Here is a 22,407-nt window from a genome sequence, read left to right as displayed (position 1 = left end):
AGGGATTTTGCATCCTGCAGACATGCCAAGGAGACACTGGCTTTTCAGACAGGTCTTTTAATTTTTGAAATGCATTTCTCATTCTAGGCTTAAAACATCTTCAAAGGGCATAGGGAAAATGAAAAATATATATATGTGTATAAATATATTATACTTTATAACCTGTCCAACCTAAACTGATTACTTACACATGCAAATTCCTTCCACCCTGTGCCACATGCAGACATATTACTTATAAAGTTATCATTTTAAAAGACACAACATCTTTGGGGGGGAGAATGTCTAAATTGAACAACTTTCCTTGCATAGGATCTCCTTAGGAAAGATTTCAGGAGGGCAAATACAAACACAGAAATTTAAAAACATGAGCTTTGAATCACAAACTCCCATCCTGCCTCTCACCAGCACCGTGAGCTGAGGACTGCGAGTCCACATCTGGGTTTTCTCCTCCGCAGAGAGAGCATGAGGAAGGTTCCTGCTTCTTTGGATGTCTGGAGGCCTGAGAAGGAAATGGGATAACGCCTGTGAGGTCCCTCCCATGGTGCCCAGCACAGGGCGAGTGTCTGCCGAATGCCCACTCGTGTGAGCACAGCCGTTATTATTATTGCACTATTAACTTGTTACTTTCTTATGAAAAAAGTCCCCTCCTACGAAACCATTTAGAAAACACAGACGTGCGAAAAGAAAAATTTCACACCACGTACAGCCTCACGGTTTCAAATGATACTGCGCATCTTTTTACGTTGTCCCTATCTTTCTCCTATGCAAATCCACCTGGATATATATAGAAAAAAGTTTCAAAAATAGGCCTCTCCTGTATATACTGTTTTGTCAGCGAGCTATGTAGTGGGAGACTTTGCAAAGACAACAAATTAGTGAGGAGCGTCATGCCCACCCTCTGGACTGAGTGTAAACGGGGTAAGCGTGTGCCCCATGTGAGCAGATGAGCCACCCCGGCTCTAGAATTCCTGACTCCTTCCTTGACCAGCAGCCAGCCATCTGTGCAAGGCTTCTAAGAAAGATATCATGCTCAGGGATACCAGAGTTCTGATATTTTCCATTGTCTTCTCACTAAGCAGTTGGTAAAATCTTATAGGCATAATCTTATAGGTATCACCATGTATCTTACGAAGCTAAAAGTCTGTTTCTGTTTAGGTCTGTTCCAGTCCAATGCGTGTCTTGTTTTCTTCTTTTATTTCCTGGTTTCCTTTTTTTTTTTTAAGATTTTATTTATTTATTCGACAGAGAGACAACCAGCGAGAGAGGGAACACAAGCAGGGGGAGTGGGAGAGGAAGAAGCAGGCTCACAGCGGAGAAGCCTGATGTGGGACTCGATCCCAGAACGCCGGGATCACGCCCTGAGCCGAAGCTGGGATCACGCCCTGAGCCGAAGGCAGACGCTTAACAACTGAGCCACCCAGGCGCCCCCCTGGTTTCCTTTCATTACAACGTCCTTCAGTCTGTTCTCACGAAGCCCTGCTTTCTCGTAGGGCCTCTGAAAACTGCCCTGTGCTATCTAAGATGCTCTCGAAATGGCTGCTTGCTTGCCTGGACCTGTCGTTCTCTGCCCAACTTGGGAAACTGCTCTGCCCGACCCGGAGAGTAGTACTCCATCCCCTTCGCCTAGAAGAGTAACTTCCCAAATGAGGTTCTAGGTGAAATCGGATTGCCCCAGAGAATTCGGTGTAATCCAAATAAAAATGGGTTGCCCTAAAGGCAGCCCCAGGCACTGGGTCCCGTCCAAAAGCCTCGAAAAGTAAGGCATGTCTGTATCCCAAGAGCTCTTAAGCAGCGTGTAAAGGGGGGCTTGTAGGGCGCAAAACCAAGCAACATTTCCTTTAAAATCGGTTTACCCACCACTGTCTCCAAAATCCATCATTCCTAGCGCCTGCATCTTCTCCCTTCTTTCTTTCTCACCCCTCCCCCACAAAAGGCTCCCTCCCTCCCTGCCCCCTCCACACACCCACCCCCAACAGCAGGTATTTTGTTTTCCAAGTAGGCTGAAGGGCCTTGCTGCCTAAGGTCCCTATGCCATTTGCTCCCATTAATATCCTCAGAAACACATGAAAAGATATGGAAATCGGATACTATAAAAAGAAACCGAGAACAAAAAATCTTGGAAAAAGTAGAAATTAAAAACTCAATAAAAGGGTTGGAAGACAGAGTTGAGAAAATCTGCCCCCTCCCTCCCCAAAATAGAACAAAGAAGTCAAGAATTTTTAAAAAAAGAAAAGAAAAAAGAGGTCCAGGAAGCCCAGTGTTCAAATAATAAGAACTTCAGAAGAAAAAAAGAGAGAGAAAAAATAGAAGGGAGAGAGTCTTCTCCAAATAGTTCAAGAAAATTTCCCGGGTGAATAAGAGAGTCCAGACTGCGAGAACCGACCCAGGGCCCAGCGCAGTGGACAAAAATAGATGAGCGTCAAGGCACGAGATTGTGAAATTTCAGAACATCACGAGGAAAGATCTCTCTCTCAAGCTGCCGGCAAGAAAATTGTCACATGCAAGAGATCAGGTATCGGAACTGCTTTGGACTTTTCAACCACAAACTAGAAAACAACGGTGAATACCTTCAAAGTTCCAAAAATTAAAACATAAATTCCAGGGGAGAATTCTAGAACTGGCCAAATTGCTAATCAGGTGTGAGTCTAGATTAAGGGTATTTTCAGAAACACATGGTCTAGCTGCACCCTTTGTCGGGAAGCAGCTGGAGAGGGTGCTGTTTCAGAAGAGGTGGCAAGCCGAGAGAGGAAGACAGGGCGCAGGAAACAGAGTTCAGGCTTGACGTGGTGATAACTATTTGAAAAAACCAGTCAAGCAATAAGAAATTCACTCCAAGGGGAGATCTTTTTGCTGGATTTATTACATGACTCAGCCAGGCAAAATTTTTGCATAGTCAACCCTTACAACATATAGATCTCATGCCCATTTGATTTGAAAGGAAAAAAGGGAATTTTTTTTTAGATTGATTTATTTATTAGAGAGAGAGAGAGCAGGGGGAGGGGAGAAGCAGACTCCCAAGCAGGGAGCCCAACGCGGTGCTCGATCCCAGGACCTGGAGATCATGACCTGAGCCGAAGGCAGATGCCTAACCGGCTGAGCCACCCAGGAAAAAGGGAATCTTAAAAATGTCAATACTCAGAAGGGAGGATGGTGGTCGCCAGGGACTGGGGAGGGGGATGGAGAGTCACTGGTTAATGGGGACAGAGACGGGCTTAACAAGATGAAAAGAGTTCTGGGGATGGACGGTCGTGATGGCTGCACATTATAAATGCATTTGATGTCGCTGAACTACGTGTCTAGAAATGGCTAAGATGGTAAGTCTTATGTTTGTATATTTTACCACAATAAAAAAAATTTTTTTTCAAGTGGAAGTTATCAGGGCACCTGGGTGGCTCACTCAGTTGAGTGTCCAGCTCTGGATTTCGGCTCAGGTCACGATCTTGGGGTTGTGGAATCGAGCCCCGCATGGGGCTCTGCCCTCAACAGAGTCTGCTTAAGATTCTCTCCCTCTCCCTCTGCCCCTCCCACTACTCACACTCTCTCTTAGAAATAAAAAATAAAATAAAATGGCTATTTTTAAAAAGTGGAGGTTATAACTTCTGCTACCAATTTCAGATATTTAGTAGACACTAAAGGCTTCAGTTTTTATATTCTTACTTAAGTTTGGTATTGTCTTGCATTTTTGCTTTCTATTCATTGTTTAGCTTACAAAGCAAGCTCTCGTATTGGGAGTTAAACTTTGCTGCTTATCTTAACCATGAAATCGGTTATTTTGCTTCGTCTCAGTGGAAAATAACATTTCTAATCCAGAACCTTATCAAGACAATGTCAGCCTCATTTGTGCACTCTTTTACAAATAAATCTACAGTGAAAGTGAGGGGGGGAATGTATCAGGGTGCCTGGCTGGCTCAGTCCGTGGAGCATGTGACTCCTGACCTTGGCGTTATGAGTTCAAGCCCCACGTTGGGTATGGAGATTACTTAAAAATAAAAATCTTTTTTTTAAAATATCAATATGAAAGAATGCTCATCAAGAAAAAGATAAGCAGGGGCGCCTGAGTGGCTCAGTTGGTTAAGGATCTGCCTTCGGCTCCGGTGGTGATCTCGGGGTCCTGGGATCGAACCCCACTTCAGGATCTCTGCTCCATTTCCTGCTTCTCCCTCTCCCTCTGCCTGCCGCTCCCCCTACTTGTGTTCTCTCTCTCTCTCTGTCAAATGGATAAAAAATATCTTAAAAAAAATTCTTTTTAAAAAAAAGGAGAAAAAGATAAGCAGAGGGAAAGGAGGATAGATCAAATGGGGAAGCATACCATGGTAGAAATATATTCAAATACGTCACTTAAAACAATGATGCTTATATTGAATAGGAAAGAAAATCCAGCTATATTCTGTTTTGTGAGATGTTATGATGGCACAGCAAGCTTGAAAATAAGGTGACACAGGACAAGATGCACCTAGTCAAATGATAATCTAAAGCTGGAGATGGAAAATTTTCTCTGTGAAGCACCTGATAATAAATGTTTTAGGCTTTGCAAGCCTTACAGTCTCTGGCACTACGTATGTCCCACTGCACCGTGAAATCAGCTGCAGACAAGAGCAAACCAATGGGTGTGGCTGTGTGACAATAAAACTTTATTTAGAAATTCAGCCATCAGACTGGATTTGGCACACAGGCCACAGTTTGCAGCGCTGTGATCTGGTCCCTGGTCCGCTCTCTGGCCTCACCCCTTCCTCCTCTCCTGCTCTGGCCTGCTCAGCTACCCACCCCAGCTCTAGCTGTGGACAGCCCTTCTGTTCTTCAAACCTGTGAAGCCTTTCTCCATCGCAGGGTTTTGCTTTTGCTGTGCCCTTGCCTGGAACATTCTTGGGCTAGACTCACTTTCTCATTTCCTACAGGAATCTGCTCAAATGTCTTCTCTTCAAAGAAGCTTCCCAGGTCCCCTGATCTAAGATATCAGCCTCTCTCCTGTCACATCATGCTTTATCTACTCACCTTTGGTTCATGCCCTGTGAGTGCACTTATCCTCACCTGACACATTCTATCTTTCTTTGCTCGTTGACGATCTGTCTTCCCAGCCTAGAAGGTAAGCTCCGTGAGCAAGGGCTCTGTCTTCATTGCTCAGCATCGCATCCCCAGGGCCTATCACTGCCTGGTACACATCAGCAGAGCTCGATCGATATTTTTTGAATCAGTGAGTGAATGAAGGAATGAATATCTTTGGCATCATGGGAATTAGAAAACTTCCCTCAATGAAGGACCCATACATTCTCTTGTAATCTAGAAGAATAAATTCTATTGCATGGCCGGTTTAATTTTTCTTCATCACAGATGTAATTTTTTTTAAAAAGTGGGGGAGATCCATCTCCCACTTGTGCAAATAAATGGCATAAAAATCTTCCCCTACCAACAGGAGATTTCTCAAACAGATTTGAGCACTGGTGATGTGTGAAGGATGAAGTAAGCTGTTTCTACTTTTTAAAACAATTTTTTAAATGATTGTTTAGAATTGATATAGAAATCTGTATCATCGGAGGTGAAAGGTCCCTAAAACCCCTCATTCAACCCTTTCTTACCAGAGGGGGGAAGTGAGCCCAGAGAGGAGAGGAGACCTCTCCAGGTCACAGAACAGGAGGGTGAGGGTTCAGACCAGCATCCTCACAGTCAAGGATACTTAACTTTATCCTGTAAGATAACACATTTTCAGAAGCCTGCCTTTTTCAATCTTGAAAGTAGCATTTATAAGTAAACAGATCCAGCTATTAAGTGAGGAGCTTGTCTAATGGATTCTTCTCTCAGTTAGAAATAATCAGAGAATGAATATACTCCCCACACCTTTAAAAAAAAATTCCAGTTGCATGTGAAATTATTTTTATCTTTCAAACAAAAATGCTGGCTTTGGAGTTTAATTAACTAATCCCTGGTACCTCTCTTCAAAATTAGTTGTCTTTCCAATGGAAGTGTGTAATCATTGAAGTGTTTGCCAGGGAGTGTCTTTCAGCCATTTTCAAGCCATTTATCTCTTGTTTTGAGTATTTGAAGTAGAAAGAGCTTTTTAATCCTTCCACCGATTCTTTTTCCAGCTGGAGAAGGACAGCAGATTTACTAAGAACCAACACCAATCTACTCCGTGTGGGCATTGTATAGGTCTGATCTCTTTTCATCCTCGTCATAGCTGTTTGAGGGTTTTATTTTTTGTTTTACAGATTAAGGAACAGGCTGGGAGACATAAAGTTAGTTTTTTCAAGGTCAGGGAAAGACAATGAACACAGGCTTTAGAATCAGACAGACTTAAGTTCAGATTTGAACCCCAGACCTATCCAGCTGTCACACCCTGGACAAACCACTCAACTTCTCTGAGCCTCCAGGACCAGTGCTGTCCGTAGAACTTTCCATGACAATGAAAATGTCCCATATCTGTGATGTCCAGTGTGGAATCCATGAGCCACAGGTGGTTATGGAGCTCTTGAGATGTGGCTAAGGCAACTAAGGAAGTGAATTTAAATTGTTTTTAATTTTAATGAATTTAAACGTACTTAGCCACGTGTGGCTAATGGATGCCATATTTGTCAGTGCAGTTCCAAGTAGTATTCTCTTAGACTCAAGCAAGAGGGGCTCCTATCCTGAGCCCTGCATTTTAGGGGCCCTATACAGCTCTCCTCTGGCCACAGCACTCCCACCAGGTGAGAAATCCTCCACTCCCCCAGAGTTGTGTGTGAGACCACACATCACCTTAGAGATGTGAAATCATGATCTGGAATTTCTGCCCAAACAGCCCAAGTCCACTTGCAAGGCTGCCCGGATCTCCTCCCTAGTGCCATGGTTCCCAGGGTCATCTGTACCGGTGGCATTCACACCTCTGGCCCACAGGGCATCCAACAGTGGCCATTTGTGGAAAGTGTAAACAGAGCTTAGACATGCAGACTGATGTACTCACAAGAGAGTGTACAAGGCCCCTTGAGGCACTGGATGAGGCCAGGTGTGAAAGAGAAGAGAGCAGAGCTCAGGCTGGGAGCCAACTCTCCCTGTGACCCTGTTGTCAATGGGAAACTGCCCTTGAGAGCCTTCTAATACATCCCCTTAGTCCTAACCTTTGCATTTAATGAGCTAATCCTTGGTATGTCACATCAACACTTGTTATCTTTCCACTGCAGGCATGAAATTGTTGCTACTGTTTGCAACAAAAAAATGCTATTCCACCATCCTTAGCTGCCAGCAACAAATCCCAGACCAGAATATTCCTGCTGCAAGGAACTGTCATGGGACCTGCTTCCTAATATTCAGAGATCTGGGTTCTGCCTGTTTCCAAGCCTCCCCCCCCCGCCCCCGCCAGCCTCCCATCACTGTGCTCCGGAGCAAGGGTTCCCCAATCCTGTGACTGGCCCCACACCCTCCCCCACCCCAACATGCAAGCCGGGGCTTAACCTGGGTCCCTTCTGTGTCGTTATAGCTCACAGCTGTTCATCCACCAGTCCTGTCCATTCAACCCTGTACACGTATCTCGGACTCATCTTTGTCCCCAGGGAAGCTGTGGGTACATTGCTTGGGCTCCGCCATTGCGGTCATGGTCATGCTATGAGGTCAGCGGCTGCTGCCCTTGGTGCACACCTGGAAGGCTGCCCACCTGTAAAGCCAACTCCAAGGCCAGCGATTGTTGCCTTTTAGGACAAAGAACATCTTCTTAGAGAGTAGTTAAGACAAAGACTAAGCAGAAGTTAACGTGGCTGATCTGTGAATTACACTTCGCTTAAATGTTCCCTGCTGGTAGTTCATCCCATGTTGGTTTAAGTGAAGCTTTCTGCCCACATTGCAATTGTCTGGCCACCGATGCCTCGGGAGGGAGGTAACAAAAATTTTCACTTTAAACCATCTTTCTCTGTAGTTTTACCCCTATGAAATCCAAGGGCAGAAGTGATTTTGAGTGAAAGAGAATCCGGAAAGAAATCAGACAGGGACGACACTGCCAGGTGCCCCTCTAAAGGGGTACACTGCATCCTGTTGGCGGCATTCCCTTCCCCTCTTACCTCCTGATGATCTCTTCACCCTTCAAAACCCTGCCTAAATGCCATCCGGTGTGAACACACCCCCCCCACACACACACACACACACGTCTACGAAGGCGGGTCCCTTCTGATGCTTACGCAGACCTCTTGCATGGCCCTTCGTAGGCCGCAGTACAATTTGGTCATTTATCTGCAGACAGTGAGCTCCTAGAGCTGAGATGTGGCAAGAAGGAAGGGAAAGACAGAGTTCTTACAGTCAGTTAAGTCACACTCAAGAAATTAATTCCTCTGTCAGTCTTGCTGGGCCCCAAGGGCCTGGAGCATGGGGAAGGGGAAGGGTGGGGAGGTAGGGAGGAGATGGTGAACAAGACCATCGAGGAAGGAATTAGTGGCCATAACCTGAGAGCCGGCATCCAAAGCCGGGAGGAACCAAAGCAGCCAGAGCTCCCAGGACCATCGGGTGGCGAATGTGGTCACACATGAGCTGGTAGCCAGGGGCGCGAGAAGGTCCAGAGCCCAGGACAGGAGCTGGTGAGAATTGAGCCTAGAGTGGAGATTCTATTTCTAAAAAACTTTAGCAACTGTCCCGGGTCTTCTGCCGGACTGGAAGGTGCAGGATAAATCACGTGGTCCTCCTCAAACCTTGGAGCAATTGCCCCCAAACTGATCAGGCAGAGAGCAGACAAAGGCAGCATCTGCTATGGGGTGTGGTCAATGTTGTGACAGGGGGAGGGAACCAGGGGCTGCGGGAGTTCAGACGCAGAGCACACCCTCACCCAACCCCAACCCCTCCCAGTGTCTGCAAAGGCTTTGAGCCCGCAGGACACTGAGACAGGACCCAACTCCTATGAGCCTGGTCCCCTCCCGTCCGGAGTTCTAGGCTGGCTTCTGGGAGGCGGCGTCCTCAGGAAGCACCGAATCCAAAACCGGAACAGATCATCCCTTTACTTACCCATCCCAAGAGGCCGAGCAGAGGGGGAAGATGGTGGTAACATCAAGTTCCTGGGACAGACACAAAGAAGCAGATAAGAGCAAGAAGCCCCCGGGACAGGAGAATCATCCAGAAGAAGTCAGCAACAACACCGGCAGGAGCCAGCATCTACTCCTGACCCGGATGGCACTGTGTGTCCCGAGACCCATGCGGTGCCTCTCAGTCTTGGCTGCACATTGGCAGGACCCAGGAGATTTGGAAATATGCCTATCTGAGCCCTTTCCCAGACAGTCTGAGTTCTTTGGTTCAGGGCCCGGCCTGGGCACTGGGATTTTAAAAAGCTTCCCAGGTGATTGTAATCGCTGTTTACAATCAAGACTGAAAATCACAGATTTAAAGGGAGATGATACCAGATCTTTCTTGGGAGAAAGGGAGGGAGGACAGTGCTCAGAGGCAGAGATGGACGGAAGCCAAGTGAGCAGAGGGGGGGTGTGGAGAAGGGAGGGGTGAACTCTTGGAAGGATGTCGGAGAGGGGCAGGTGCCCCTCGGCATCAACTCTCACCCCCTCCCACCAACTACATCTGTTCTTTCATGAGAAGCGTATTCTGCTTGGTGCCCATGCAGCTGATAAAGAGAGGAATGACATCAACATAAGGCCAAAGACTCGTGATTTATACTTGATTTTCCCCAGCATGTTCATGACTTCGGCCTCCAACAGAAAACAGAAAATACACCAGCACAGCTGAGTGCAGCCTGTCATATTTTTTAATTTTATTTTTAAATTATCAGACAGTAAAATCGACCTTTTTGCTTTAGCACACATTTCAATGAGTTTTAAAACATGCCTACAGTTTTGTAATCACCACCACAGTCAGGATATGGAATAGTCCCACCCGTCAGCGGGAAAACTCCTGCCCACCACCCCTCACCGTCTCCCCTGCTCCCCATCCCTACATCCTGGCAACCACGGATCTGTTCTCTGTCACTGTAGTTTTGTCTTTTGGAGAATGTCCCCTAAATGAAATCGTGCATCCATGTCAAGGATGGATTCCTTCCTTCAGCACGCTGCCTTTGAGCTCATCCAAGGTGGTGGGTACGTCATAGCCTGTTCCTTTGCATTGCTGCATAGTATTTCACTGTGTGAAGGTGCCACAGTTTATCCGTTCACTTGTTGAAAGACATGTTCTGTTTCCACTGGTTGGCAGTTATGAAGACAGCGTCTATACACATCTGCGTACAGGTTTTTGTGTCAACGTAAGTTTTCACTTCTCTAGGATAAATAACCAGGAGTGGGATTGCTGATGAATGCAGTCCTGTTATATTTTAGGGCCCAGATTACAAGGTTTTTCAAGAAAATAAAAATAGCGTTAGAGAAGGAACACTGAGCAGTTGCACAACATGAAATAATTTGTCTTTTTTAAAGCCTGTTTACTAACTGTGTTAGGCGTGATTCTTTTGGTCACAAGGAACAGAAGTCCTTAGCTGAAGTAAAACAAAATATATCAATAAGAAGCAGATGTATCTCATAGGAACCCGGGACAGAGATGCAGCAGGAGCCTCAGAATGATCTAGAACAGAGCAGGAGGAAGCCATCAGATGCTCCCTGCATCTCTTGCACCTGCTTCTCTCTGTGCATTTGCTTTTTTTTTTTTCTCCTGAAAAAACTTATTCTCTCTGCAGCTTGGTCCTTGAGTTTATTTAGAAGATGCCACCTACAGTCTCAAAGGTCACATAGTAGAAGCCTAGCCGTGCAGCAAGACCAACGCCCCGTCAAAGCTAATTTCATGTTTGTAGGACGAGAACCCTGGCCAGAGCATCCCAGTCAGCACGACCAGAAAGGCAGGCCCTTATGGAACCAGCGTAACTTCCAGCGATCCCCTTCATGTCCTTATGGATTGGGATGCACTGCCTGGCAAAGAGATTTTTGTGTAGTGGAAGGAAGGCTGCTCTGCTCGTTATCACTCTTACTGTGCCGGGGCCTCTCGCTGGCTCCTTCACAGCTTCCCCACAGACAGGAAAATCAGCCAACCATCCGCCAGAGTGGGAGATGAGGTGTGGGCTCGGTTACTGTACCTTGCAGGTTTGCTCTTCACTCTCTCATGTCTCCTGACATGGCTGGTTCTTCAGGGCAAGTCAGCCAGCCTCCTCCCGCTTCCTCTCAGTGGGGCTAGGTGGAGAAGCAGAACTCCTAGAGGGCCTGGGTATCTCCCTCTTCATCTGCAGGCCGACAAGGGCATTCTGGTCCCTCATTCACATCTGAGGAAGGGAGCTGATTTGATAAAACCAGAAAGCTACTAAGATACTTGCCCGGATATCAACACCGTGGTACTTCAATTCCGATCCTGCTCTCGTACCAGGGATAAGAGCACGAGGTGCTTGGGTACCTAGGTACTCAGGGAAAGGAGGCTGAGCTCTTGGACGCTTGTTCACAATACCATCCCATATCAGCATTCCCCTACCTTCATGTCTACTCACTCCAAAAGCTGACTAAGATTACGTTTCTGACTGAACCGGTGGTTCCTTAATTGTCTACTTACCTGGAACTCTGCAGAGACATACCGAAGAGAAATAAATAGGGAAACTGGAGCTCAAAATCCCAGTCCATCTCGGAGACACATCCACCCAAAGACGCAGCCATTCAGCTGTCCCTTCCCCTCCTCCCCTCGGGCTCCAGAGGCTACCACGGCTTACGGTCAAGGTCAAGAGCCTTAGTCCTGACCAACCAAGCGCCACATGTGTCATTAATTTACCCCCTGGGAAGATGATCCATACCCTTCTTTGCAGAAGCCCCCAGCCCCTCTCCCCTAGTAAACTGGTCCTGTTTGAAATGGGAGGCAAGAATCCTCACAAGGAACGAGAGCTTTGAGGGCTGTAAGATTAGGGCTCACATCCCAGCTCTGTTCCCTGTGGCTTGAGAAAAGCACACAAGCTCCGTGAGCCTCATTTTCCTCCCCAGTGATGTGCTCCAGAGCTGTTTGAAGATTAAACGAAATGCTTCCTGTAAGCGCTGGCCTGAGATAGTTGCTCCAAATTCATTGGTTCTCCCTTCCCATCTTTTATCAACACAACCTCAGTGAAATGTCTTTGAAAGTTCCTTAGGATTTACAGCTGTGTTTGGCATGTTGACATTACTTGCTTAAAAGTAAACGCAAAGCCTTCCCTGTTCACAGTTTTCTAAGGAAAAGAACAAAGCAAAGGCATTCTGGTTTTGACTCATATGAAGGGAGAATATAGCTTTTCTAATGTGTCCAAGACAGTTTCATTCTGTCTGTCCTTCTTCTGGGCTCCCAGGCCCCTGTTTCTCCATCTCTGTTGGCCCTGATCACAGGAGCTAATTTCAGTGCCTCCCACTAGCCGGGATGCTCCTGGGGAACCGAAGTGTATCTGCATCATCTTTCCATCCCCAATTTCAGGCACAAGGCTTGACACAAAACAGAAGCCCGTGCAAGTTTGTTGAGTGAGGGAGGGAACGGCTGGAACATGGCTACAGATACATGGCTTGGAAAGATTTCGATTCACGTCTTCTCTGTGTTATAGGCCGACAGTTTGGCTGCTTTGAAATTTAGGCTGCATTTAGATGTTTCCTTTGCCTGGGTTTCCTCAGAAGGAATAACATCAGTTGCAAGAAATGAATAGATTTAATTTATTTGCAAGTCCCAAGCGTTTTTGCAGAAAAACACTCATCCACAATAAACAGAAAATTCTGTTGCCTCGATCAGATCGTATCTTCCTGTTTAGAGGGCAAAAGGCATAGAAAATCTAGCCCATTGATTGCCACCCTGGTTCTGGAAGATCTGATCCATAGTATCTTCCTAGGAGATTGTATGCTAAGGCACCATGTAATCCTGACAAAAAACAAGTTTTGTTCCAAGATGGAATTTAGGAATGAAGATGAATTCTCTAATCCTCGAGTTTCCACTGAGCTCAAGATTAAAGAAGTTCATTGCATCTCCAGATAGAGCTCCAAGTTCAGCTACAAGAGGAAATGAAATGGTATATCTGACATCTAAGTTGAGAAGATGTAGCTAAAAACTCAAGGGAATGTTTGCCGAAAGTGATGTAGGAAAGATGTTAGGGTTCAAAGCCGACGGCCAAGAAAGAACTCTTGAGAGGTCTTTGGTGCAAAAAGGTCATCTTATTAAAGCACAAGGACAGGACCCATGGGCAGAAAGAGCTGCACTGTGGTCATGAGGAGTGGCCCGTTATACACTTTCAATTTGGGACGGGGTTCGGGATAGCTAAGTCTTTAAAGAATTTTGGAAGCAAGGTTTCCAGGACCTTGAGAGGGCTAGCTATTGTTGGGACTAATAAAACCTTAGTCGTGAGACCCTTCAGATGTTTATGGTGGGCCATATGCTTGGGGAATGCTTGCCAAAATATACCTTGGGAGGTCTAGAGATAAAGGAAATTTCTAAAGGAATTTTTATATGTTAAAGTAGGCTTACAGGTTGGGGATGGTGTTCAGGCGAGGATTGCCCTTTGCCTTTAGCACAGTTTCAATATGGAGGCAGTTGAGTCCCTAGAGGAATGTCACTCCTCCTGTTTCAAGGACTTGTCAATGGGCAGTAGGTAGTAAGGAAATTTAATTTCTCTTCTGCTTTTGTTTCCCACATCAGAAAAGACAGCCGTATTCATTGCAGGCTGGAAAGGGATGTCATTTAATCTGACCACTAAACAAAGCCCAGTGCCTCTTTTCACCCCCTCAACCAGCCCCTCCCATCCCTCAAGGCCCCCTCACAACTTGCCTCTCATAAGTGCACCAGGAGGCCTGGTCTGTCCTCTATGATCCCGCCCCTCCTGCTCGAGCAGTGGCTTTATTAGATCAATTCCTCACTGTTTGGAGTGTTCGCATCTGCTTCTTCCACTAGGAGGGGAAGTGGGGTCTTATTCCTCTTGGATCCTCCTACAATACTTAGCATATGTTTACGTCATAATGACAACAGCAGTTTGCATTCACTGAACCCTGCAGCGCCCAAGCACCTTTGCTCCCCATATGTTACAAATACCACACCATTTCATTCTAAGAACAAACTGCAAGGGTTTTTTTGCTCCCCACCCCCCAATGTTTTATTGTTAAAAATGTTCAGCATGCATAGAAATTGAAAGCATTTTACAGTAAACACCCATTTGCCCACTACAATTTCAATTCTACAGTTAAATCTTATGATACGTGCATTATCCCATATCTCTCCATCTGTCCATCCCTCTGTACATCTATCAGTCCACCTTATTTTTAGATGCATTTTAAAGGAAGTACAAGTATATTTTTAATCCCTACTTTACAGATTCACAAAGTTGCAGAGAGCTTAAACATTTTGCAAAAGACCACAAGGCAAATAAGTGGTAGAGACAGGATTTAATTTCCCGTCTGCTTACTGCAGAATTCATGGTCTCCCCACTCCACTAGCCTGCATCTGATCAATATTTATTGAATGAATGAATGAGCAATTTCAGTCATGAACAGTGCAGGTAAAAAGATGTCAGTTTATTGGCAAATAAAAAGCTGTGTTGAAGTGTGCTAAAATTCACATTTTGAATAGAATAGAATACTATTTACTGGGCTCTGAATTTATATTAGAGTTTTCATTTTTGTGGGGGAGATAGACAATACAAATAGCAAGTCTAAAAATTGCAAAAATCCAGATAGTGATTATGCTACGAAAGAAATCGAACAGGATGAGGGTCTAGGGAGGGCCTGGGTTCTGGAGGTGACATTGGCTGGGTAGAAAGGAGAGGGGAGCACCGAGGAAGTAACTCTGGGGGTGAACCTGAGTTGTGAGAAGAAACCAACCTTGGGGAAGAGCTGGAAGTCGTGTTTCACGCCAAAGGAACAGCAGGTTCAAAGTCACTGAGGTGAGAATGACTTTGGCATGCCTGGGGAGTAGAGAGAAGGCTGATGGGGCTCAGCAAACAAGAGTCCTAACAGATGAGGTTGGAGAGGTATAAGGGTGGCTTCATAGGCCACGGTAGAAATCTCGAGCATAAATATAGGTGCAATAAGAAATCTTCAGAAAGTTTTAAGAAGGGAGATATGGCAAGATCTGATTCACTATATTTGAAGATTACTCTGATTAAATATGGAAACCAGATTTTAGGAGATACGAATGAAAGCAGGAAGTCCAGTGGGCTGAATTGAGTCCTTGCAAAACTTGTGTATTGAAAGCCTAACCAACAGTACCTCAGAATGTATTTGGATACAGGGTCTTTAACAGAAGTAATGAAGATAAAATGAGATCATTAAGGTGGGCTCTAATCCAATAGACTGATATCCTTGAAAGAAAAAGAGATTAAGACACAGACGCACATAGAGGAAAGACCACATGAAGATGGCCGTCTACAAGCCAAGGAGAGAGGTCTCAGGAGAACCCTACCAACACTTGATCTCGGATGTCTTGCCTCCAGAATTATGAAACAATAAATTTCCGTAGTTTCAGCCACCCAGTCTGTGGTACTTTGCAATGGCGGCCTAAGCAGCTAACACAACAGTCAGAGACCGTTGCCATGGTCTATTTGAGAGAGGATGGTGTTGCGAAGAGAAGTGGTAAGATTTAGGATCTGTATTGGAAGTGCAGCCAGCAGGATTTGCTGATGGACTGGATGTGGAGGAAAGGAAAAGAGCAAAGTCAAGGTCAGGGATGACTTTTAGGGTTGAGCTTGAGCCGTCAGATGAATGGGGATAGAGAAGATTTGAAGAGGAGCCCATTGGCAGCGACAGTCAGGAAGTCTGTTTTGGACAAGCTAAGTTGAACAACTGAGCTGGCAATGTGATGAGCTTGGTTGAGCCCTTATGGTAACCACAGAAATGGCCAATTCTGCTGAGCATTGATAGGGACCAAGCACCATGGGGGGCACTTCTAGAAAGAGAGAGGAATCAAATGTAGGCCTTATGATCCAGAAAACCACGAACTTGTTTTAAATCCTCAGTGTGTATAGGATTGCATTTTTCTTGTGATCAAAGTTAGAGAGGCAAAAATCTTGACCAGAGCTGCAATGACATCATAAATCTGTGGGGCACCTTTGGGGCCAAGTATACGTGGCACTTGTCTGAGTAGGAGTCAAGGATATGAAACTGCCTACCTAGTCATGTTAAATGATCAGAAAGTAACTGAACATGTTTTTGTTAAAATGATTTCATTTGTCTAGGAAATTCTTAGAACAAAGAGAGTCAGGGATAGAAATGTATTATGAGATAAGTTCCACCTTCAGACTCAACCCACACAAGTCAAAAGCAAAAAGTTGGATTATCCCTGAGTTCCTGAACAAATGGTGCTTGACACCCATAGAAATGATAAGGGGTAGAGATGTAGTCCTTTTTTTGGTCTTCTTTGGAATGAAGAAGTGGAAATCTGCACTGTCTTGGCCTCCTGCTTTAGGCTGCAGAAACATGTTGCCTCCCAGGTATCGAGCTGGGTCTTGGGCAAAGGCCCAGCTTGGCCCCTGAAGGCAATACTAAGGCTTAGCTCCATTTTCCCTTTTTGTTCTCCATGATTGCATTTGGTATGCTTTTTCCAATTTTTCCTTGACGTTGCCATCTATTCTTCTCTTCTTTAACATTCTCATAGAAACCACAAAAAGATAAGAAAAAGAAAGAAAAGTCTCATATCTAATGAAGTGACCAAACAAATAACCACATTAGGTTCTTTTCCCCCAAAGTTTACCCAACACTAGAGCAAAGCGTAGCAAAAGCAAAGGGTAGGCAACAATAAAACTACGGCTCCACCACCTCAAACAGAGAGCTCTCCTGTTTTGCTCCATAAAATAGTGTAATAATACTCATTGCATAGGGTTGTATGGGCTCAAGATAATATACATAAAGGGCCTAGAATATACTAGGCACTCCAGTAAGGGTAGCTGTTGTTACCACACATGCCTCCTTCATGGCTCTCATCTGTACTGAGTCAGAGAAGTGACTTGGCTGTGTCAGACAAGACAGCACGCTTCCCTGACCGAGGAGAACATACTGGAAGCACTGCAAAGGAAAACATCCTCCTGAACACCATTACCTGAACTAACAAACATTCACTGGAAACCCCCTTGGTGCCCAGAAGCCATTGCGAATCTTCCAGCCTTGCATTTGTCTATACACGCGTTGGAGCAATTTGTATTTTCCGCGAATAACACCTCCTGAGATAACAAGTTCCACTGGTTAGTCACAGCCCATAAATCTCCTCTTCACTAAAGCAGCAGCCTTCCAGGCCGGTGGTGAGACCCAGGGGAAGGAGTTCGGATGCTGTTATCTAAGTGGGTTGACTCTGCCCTTATCCTGTAAGGTGTTAGGTAAATGGCTAACCTCTATGATCCTCAGTCTCTTCACTGTGAACTGGGGATAATCGTCCCCAAGCCACACACGGTTCAACCCCAGAGACTCTGACCCACCATTCCTTCTGCCAAGTGTGGTCTTTCCCATACCCTATCTACATGGCTTGCTTGCTCATTTCATTAAAATGTTTGTCCAGGGGCTCCTGGCTGGCTCAGTTGGTAGCGTATGGGGCTCTTAATCTCAGAGTTATGAGTTCAAGCCCCATGTTGGGTGTGGAGCCTCCTTAAAAAAATAGTAATAATAAATTTAAAAATTATAAAATAACATCTTTGTCCAAAGCTCACTTGTAAAAAATGTTCAAAATCTGTACTGTAAACACCTAAAAACCTGGACAAAATGTAAGAAACTCTTTCCAGACATTGGACAAGAAGGAGAAAAGTACTGTGATTCCAGCGGAAGAGTTACTAAGAGTAGGGCAGCAAATCAGCTTTACAAATGCTTTGGCTTTCTGTCTGGAGTTAGTTTCTGGAACTCAGAATAGGGAGGAGAAGCCCAAGTGGGGATGAAAATCGTGCTGAACACTAGAAGACAGAGGTGACTGAAATGTGTCAGAAAGAAGACCAGAGAAGAGGGAACTAAGCAGAGAAACATCCTCGCAAAATCTGCGCAGGGTTCCCCTTCCTGACGTTGGGTGAATACTCACGTATGTGTGCATGGGGTGAGACTCTGCAAGGCTGTGCAAAGAACAGCTTCGGGGGAGCTACAAGCTGAACAATTCCCACTGCTCACACGTACCTGCCAGACATCGGAGTTCCTAGCAGCCAGAGTGGAGAGATGTCGCGAAAAACTGAGGGCATTCAGTAGAAACCCCAGACAATCCCAACAACTGCAGAACGTACATTCTGGTCAAGTTCACGTGGCAAACACTGTTAGATGAAATGCTGGCTCCTAATGAGTCTCAATACATACAGAAAGATTTGATATAATTAATATTATATTATATATATATAATATATAAAAGGTCATAAATATATTTAAAAGGATTGCAGTCACATGGATATAGTCTCCGACCACAACAGAATTAAATGATAAATCAACAACAAAAAGATATCTGAGAAAACCCTAAATACTTAGAAATTAAGCAACGTACATGTAAGTAATCCATGGGTCAGAGAAGAAATCACAAGTGAAATTAGAAAATATTTGACAGGGGCGCCTGGGTGGCACAGCGGTTAAGCCTCTGCCTTCGGCTCAGGGCGTGATCCCAGCGTTCTGGGATCGAGCCCCACATCAGGCTCCTCCACTGAGAGCCTGCTTCTTCCTCTCCCACTCCCCCTGCTTGTGTTCCCTCTCTCGCTGGCTGTCTCTATCTCTGTCAAATAAATAAATAAAATCTTTAAAAAAAAAATATTTGACAGGAGCGCCTGGGTGGCTCAGTCCGGGTGACCGTCTGCCTTCAGTTCAGGTCATGATCCCAGGGTTCTGGGATTGAGCCCTGTGTAGGGCTCCCTGCTCAGTGGGGAGCCTGCTTCGCCCTCTCCCTTGCCGCCCCCCAACTCGTGCTCTCTCTGTCTCTCTCAAATAAATAAATAAAATCTTTAAAAAATATATTTAACACAACAAAGTGAAAGCAAACATCAATGGAACAGAATACAGAGCCCTGATATAGCCCCATGTACGGACAGACAACTGATTTTGACAAAACTTATCAAGAAGCAATTAAATGGAGAAAGCATAGCGTTTAAAAAAAAAAAAAATGGTGCCAGGACAACTGGATATCCATAACAAAAATAAATAAACCTCAAATTAAGTCTCACCCCTTACACAAAAATCAGCTCAAAATTGGCTGTAGATTGGAATGTTGAACATAAAACTTTTAACTTTTTTAAAAAGATTTTATTTTATTTTTTCATTTATTTTAAAGAGAGAGAGCAGGAGTAGGGGTTGGGGTGGGGGGAGGGCAGGGGCAGTGGGAGAGAGAGACTCTCAAGCAGACTCCCCACTGAGCTTGGAGCCTGAGGCAGGGCTCTATCCCACAACCCTGAGGTCATGACCTGAGCCTAAATCAAGAGTCAGATGCTTAACTGACTGAGCCACCCAGGCGCCCCAAAACTCTAACACTCTTAGCGTGATCCGTAAAAGAAAAAAAGATCCGGCTGGCTCAGTCGGTGGAGTGTGGAACTCTTGATCTCAGTGTGAGTTCGAGCCCCATGTTGGGTGTAGAGATTACTTAAAAATAATAAAATTGATAAATTAAACATCATCAAAATGAAAAGCTTTTGTTTTGTGAAAAACCCTGTAAGACAAGGAGACTGTAAATTGCAAACTGGAAGAAAATACTTGCAAACCATTTATGCGACAATGAACTCATTATCTAGAAAGTATAAAAGAGCTTCCGAAACTCAAGATTTTTAAAAAATCAGTCCAGTTTAAAAATGGGCAAAGACATGAAGCGGTATTCCACAGAAGAGAATGTTTCAACAGATGGCAAATTGTTGCATAAATAAGCCCCAAATGGCCTCTGTGTACTGGCCCCTGGGTTGCTTATTTCTTCCCTGCAGACCAAGACCCATTAGCTTAAAAGCCTGCTGGTGCCAAACTCAAATTTTTATACCTCCAGTTGCTTTAAACACAGCCCCTACAAGCAGATTTTAGCCGTTTACACCCTGCTTGCTTTGCATTCCCTGAAGAGCCTCCCCCATACCTGTTGACCACAGCTAGAGCCTGGGGTGGTAAGCCCCCGGGCTACTTTGCCCCCCCAGGAGGTCTGTGATTGGAAACTGAGAGCCGGACTGATGAACGTGAACGCCTCTTCTCTGATCCTCCTCTTTCTTGCCCTCCTCCCCTTCTGAGTAGCAACCGGACAGAGCCTCCGGACAGACTCCCGCTGCGAGGGCCCTCTCTCGCGACCCTGCCCAAGCACCACACAGTGAAGTTGGTTGTGCGTCACTGCCTCTCACGGTCATATCTTTTTCCTTGATCTGCCCCAGCTCCCTCAAACCCCTGACACAGATAAACACACAGAAAGATCTTCCGTATCACTAGCCCTTAGGGAAATGTGAATTAAGACCACAATGAGAGAGCACTCTACACCTATTAGAATAGCTAAACTTAAAGATACTGACACTATCAAATGCTGGCTAGAATGTGGAGAAACCAGATCTCTCGCTCGTTACTGGCAAGAATATAACATGTACAGCCACTCGGGAAAGTGGTTTGGCACACACTTACCAACCACCCCAGGAACTGCGTGTTTCTTGGACACTTGGACACTTATCCAGAAAAATGAAGGTATATGCCCATATAAACGCCTACACACAATTGTTTCTAACAGCTTTATTTGGAATCGCTCAAAACTGCAAACAACGAAAATGTCCTCGGTAGGGTGAATAGTTAAACAAACTGCTCCATCCATACCAGGAAATACTACTCAATAAAGAGAAGCAAGTTACACATACAACAGCTTGGATGGCTCTCAAGGGCATTATGCTGAGTGGAAAAAGTCCATCTCAAAAGGGCAAATACTGTATGATTCCTTTTAAATCATGTTCCCCAGATGAGAAAATTGTACGGCTCTAGAAAGGACGGGGTCGCTGACTCAGGAGGGAGAGTGGAGGGGAAGGGAGTGGGCGTGCCTGTGAAAGGGAAGCACTAGGGAGACCCCCGTGGGGCCGGCCGGACTGGCTCTGGGCCTATACTGCAGCCCCCATCACACAAACCCACAAATGACATAGAACGAAACACAGGCATTGTACCAATGTCAAATTCATGGTGTTGAGATTGTGTCATTATGTACGATGTGGAGAGGGCTCATTGAAACGGGCAAGGTAGAATTTGTCCTCAACAACTCCACTTAGCCAGTTCAGCACCCCCCCCCATAAAGCATGTGGACTGATGCCCCTGGGCGGCCGTCACTCACCCCCACAGCCTCCTCTCCAGCTCCCCAGGGGCTAACGCTCGCCCCAGTTGAGCTGTCTGTTTACCAGGAGTAAGTTGTATTTGTTCTCAAGCCTGTTGGGACCACTTGAACTGTTTTTCTAATTACTTAATTAAAATAAACATAATAAAAGCCAATTAAATACGAGTGGGATAAGTAAGAGAGTTGCTCTTTCAACGAAAACTAAATTGAAGGCTTTGGAAAGGCTCAAAAAAAAAGCAAATCACACATACAAAATTATGGATGTCGAATTAGGTGTGGGCGAGCCAACAGTAAAAGAATCAGAGGGGGTAGGAATCTTAAAAATCCAAAAGGATGCTGCGTTCCGATTGTTTCACCAAGATCTCGAAGACCTTGCTCCTTCTTACAGAATCCCAAACCAGAAATTTCAGACGGTGTGTCGTGGGTGATGCTCGTGAAGAAAAGACAACACCCAAGTCCAGTCCGAGGACACACACAAAGGTCTTGGCTCTGCATTAAAAGGTTAGCAGTGTAATAGATTTAGACACAGACAAAAGTCAAATAAAATGTGTTAGATGTGCTGGTATAATCCCTGAATCCCCATTCCAGTGGACTACCACCCCGCTTACTTCTAAAGCTCCCTCCTGGGCTTCCCACACACATATCCGACAATGTCCCTGAAAAGCCACCTCAAGAATTCTACCCTCTCGTGCAGTCATTACACTTTGCAAAATTTCATCCCCCAAAAAATGGTTCAAAAATCTAGAAAAAGCTGTGTGAGCAAAGATGGGGTATTTATGTAGCAGTAACTTGGTTTATCGGTCACCTAGTATCAATGTCCTTACTTTCTTTGAGGGGCTTCTAGCCCACCCCCCCCCCACTGCATACAGTGTTGGTCTTCCTGTGCCTCGAGACATTCAGCCTCTAGACGGTCAAGGAGCTCCTGTCACCCAGAACCGTGAACTTCCTCAACTCCTGGGCTTCTTATTCACCTGGTTCTTCAAGGCCCTTGAGAATTGCATGAGCTCACCCACATCCTTCAAGTAAATCGCTTTCCTGTCTAAGCATTCCAGAGTTGGTTTCTGTTGCTTGCTGACGAAGACCCCTAAGTGACTTGATTGATAAAGGTGGAAAGCCACAGAAACCATCGAAATGTCAAAGAATTAAACAGCAAAGTAAAGCATAGTTTATCCACTCAAAGAAATATTATGCTGTCATGAAAAAATTATCACTATTGGGTGATATAGTAAAAATAAAGGTGTCTATAATACCGTATCTGTGAAAAAAGCCCTGGCCTAAAATTTTATATGCGGTATA

This window comes from Ursus maritimus, unplaced genomic scaffold (genome assembly GCF_017311325.1).
Source record: "Ursus maritimus isolate PB19 unplaced genomic scaffold, ASM1731132v1 scaffold_15, whole genome shotgun sequence".
Classification (NCBI taxonomy): Eukaryota; Metazoa; Chordata; class Mammalia; order Carnivora; family Ursidae; genus Ursus; species Ursus maritimus.
The sequence above is the reverse complement of the archived record's forward strand: the minus strand, read 5'-3'. Positions refer to the sequence as shown.